This window comes from Neomonachus schauinslandi, chromosome 8, assembly GCF_002201575.2.
Source record: "Neomonachus schauinslandi chromosome 8, ASM220157v2, whole genome shotgun sequence".
In the NCBI taxonomy this organism is placed as follows: domain Eukaryota; kingdom Metazoa; phylum Chordata; class Mammalia; order Carnivora; family Phocidae; genus Neomonachus; species Neomonachus schauinslandi.
Genome location: NC_058410.1, coordinates 123,654,478 through 123,657,852, shown reverse-complemented (window position 1 = coordinate 123,657,852; position 3,375 = coordinate 123,654,478). Strand labels below are relative to the sequence as shown.

The 3,375-nt window shown below is 38.2% G+C and overlaps 1 pseudogene; it reads right to left on the bottom strand.

The window, feature by feature from the left end:
• Window positions 1–1,851: 1,851 nt before the first annotated feature.
• On the bottom strand, window positions 1,852–2,154 carry LOC110586928 (annotated as a pseudogene).
• Window positions 2,155–3,375: the final 1,221 nt, after the last annotated feature.

The window sequence follows — 3,375 nt, the reverse complement described above, 5'->3', positions numbered from 1 at the left end:
CTTTCTTTCTTTCTTTCTTTCTTTCTTTCTTTCTTTCTTTCTTTCTTCTTTTTCTTTCTTTCTTTCTTTCTTTCTTTCTTTCTTTCTTTCTTTCTTTCTTTCTTTCTTTCTTTCTTTCTTTATTTCTTTCTTTCTTTCTTTCTTTCTTTCTTTCTTTCTTTCTTTCTTTCTTTCTTTTGTTTTCTTTTTCTTTTTCCAAAACAGCTTTTTATTAAATAGTAAAGCACAATTGCAACACAGTTTTAAGTGTTTGTAAATTAGGTCACAAAAGGGTGCAAAATGTTTGCAGTATAGCTATTATATTCATACCGCTAAAGTCATTCATCAAATCTTACACCAATACAAACATAAGATTGTTCCATGAATAAAAGTAGCTCAAATCTAATAACCAAAATGATATTAGTGGCTCTCTTATCCTATTTAACATTTTAACATTACTTCTGACACTAAATTTCTTACCAAATGGAATCTACAAACTAAATTTTTAGAAACTGTCGAAGAGTGATTAAACACTACAAACCAAGTAGTTAGGTTAACAGAAAATTCTGGGAGAAATGGTGACAGAAAATACTGAGAAAATATCAGCTAGTATGCATGCATTTTATTCATGATTTTGATACTAATACACTCTAAGGGGATTTTGCACAAGTTGATCTGCTGGGTACTACAAATAAACCTTGAGACTAAACTCTTTGTAACTATTCTCTTCTAGATGTGGTTGACAAAAGATTAGTCACATTTAATCTACTCTCATATATATATTCCCTAAAAGATCTAGTCTGTGCCAGAGATCATGCAAATCTGGAGTAAAAACATTTGGAGTTGGTTACTACTGTATGCCAAGTACTTTTCCTATCCTATTTCCATTTTTCTCAAAATTTCCTATTACAAATATATAACCAGAGCTCATTTTTTAGATACCAAGTGGGTTATTTTGTGCAAAAGGAAGTTTTTGTCAACAAACTGTCCCAGTTTGGCAATTCAGTGGCAAAGAAAAGTCTTCATATGTATAGCCTCTGTTTTCAATTGAGTAAAGAGAAACCAAAAATCCTATCTTAATACTAAGGCAAGCCCTAACTGTGAAAGTATCTTATTTTGGTTAAGTTTCAACAATTCTAGCTGAGGTTACTCTCACAGATGATTATTATTAAAATTACTTTTACAAATGTGAAACCAATTTTTTCCTTGGGGGAAAGGAAATGGGAAGAAAGAAGCAAATGGAAAAGGGGCATCAGCATGGTGGGCAGGGTATATACAGCTGTATATTCAGTACATGATTGGTCACTTTTTACAACATGATGGTTATTTTCTTGTATCTCTTACTGTGCCTATAATAAAAGAAAGTGTTAAATCTATAAATCAAAGCAAATTTGATAAATCATTCACTTTCAAGTTTCATAAATATATGCATTCTTTTTTTTTTTAAGATTTTGTTTATTTGTCAGAGAGAGAGAGAGAGAGAGCACAAGCAGGGGGAGTGGCAGGCAGAGGGAGACTCAGGCTCCCTGCTGAGCAAGGAGCCCGATGTGGGGCTCAATCCCAGGACCCTTTGATCATGACCTGAGCCGAAGGCAGACGCTTAACTGACTGAGCCACCCAGGCGCCCCAATATATGCATTTCTAATTATAAAGTCTCTACAAGACATTTGCATGTTTACATAGACTAACATATATCACACAAACTTATGGACATCTTCTGTTATGCTCTTAATTTTGCCTAGATCTGACATTATCTTTACAAATATTCAATTAAGCCACAAACAAAAGTACTGTAACTTTTTGAATCTATCCAAGTTTTAAAGAAAAAAAAGATCAGCAGCAATCCCATAAAACAGAAGGGATGTCAACCCCTTACTTTCTTTGGCTTTTTGTGTCAGTTGTTTGAAAAACACTAGAAGCTGACATGAGGTTTTCTATGTATTGTCCAAGAACTCAGTTTTCTGATTTTAGCTTCAGATTTTCTTCCTTAACTGCATCTACTCTTGCCGACAGATCGTCAAGTGTGTGTTGAAGTTTCAACACTTGATTAATAAGTTGTGTTTTTTTCCTCCAGTTCCACCTGATTTTCAGCATCAACTGTATCCATGATGGCATTCATCTCGAGTAACAAATTTTGGGCATTGGATACAAAATCGTTGATGAATGGTCCACCATTGGAGGTGCTGAGAGTGGGAGGGATCTAATCATTGTTCTTCAGTGGTCAGGGTGTCCCTAATGAAGGGTACAACAGATAGAAGAGAAACGTCCTCAGTGTTCCTCTTGGGTATCAGTGAGCATAATGCTCTCAGATTTGAAGACAACCACTTGCTGGTTCTAGGATTAAGCTAACTGGCTCTGCAAGAGGCAAAGAGTGGACCCAGGCAGAAAGTGGTGGCAGAACATCTTGCAGCATTGGTCCAGCCTTAGTCTAGGGACTTCTGCCAACTGGCCAGGATTGTCAGGGACAGTGATAATGTCTGCTATGGTAGCAGTGTGTGTGAGAGGGGGTCGGGACTGCCTCTCAGAGCACAGTCATCACAGTAAAAATAAGTATTCACGCAGTCTAGACTGACTGGCCTCCAAGACTTTTCCATAATGTGCACAGTTTATTGGATTCTTTGTGGGGCAGTGACAATAATGAAGGACCTAACATTCATTTCCCCTTTCTTCCTCAGTATCTGAATTTTTGGAAAGCAACATGGTACCCAGCTGAAAAATTGCATTTCCCAGTCTCCCTTGTGGATAGGAGTGGTTAATGAGATTTAAGCAGAAGTCACTGTGTCTGCCCTCTGCTCTTCCTTCTTGCAGCCAGGAACACGGATTGCAGCTGTAACAGCCATTCTGTAGCAATGGATGGTTGCCATGAGTGGGGAGCATAAAGCTAGAAACAGTCAGTGTCACTGGTGATATCACAGAACCAGCATTTTAGCCATGGATTGCTGACCTTTAGACTACTTTTATGTGGGAAACAAGACAAACAAGCACACAAAATCCTATATAATTTAAGCCACTGATATATAGGTTTTGGTATAATCCCGACATTTACATTGCTGGCATCATTTGGCTTGTGAGCTGATTGTCCAGTATGGATTTCCTGTTTGCTGTTCACTGACCTCTTAGAGAGGCAAGACTCACCTTCCACTCTTACTATTGCTGCTCCCAGTTCCACGGGGTCATTGAGGCTTTCTGCCCAAGACTATTCAATCTTTTAAGTTACCTGAAAGCCAGCAGCTGGGCTCACTAGCCACTTGCGACATCAACCAGATGGGTCTTCAAACTCTGCTGAGCCCACTGTGCCTGGGGAACTCTGGAGGATGCTTTCATGGACTCTTTAATTTGGACCCAGAGGAACCACACAGCTGGGAACCTATTACGCCTGAGATTTTCTTTCTCAAA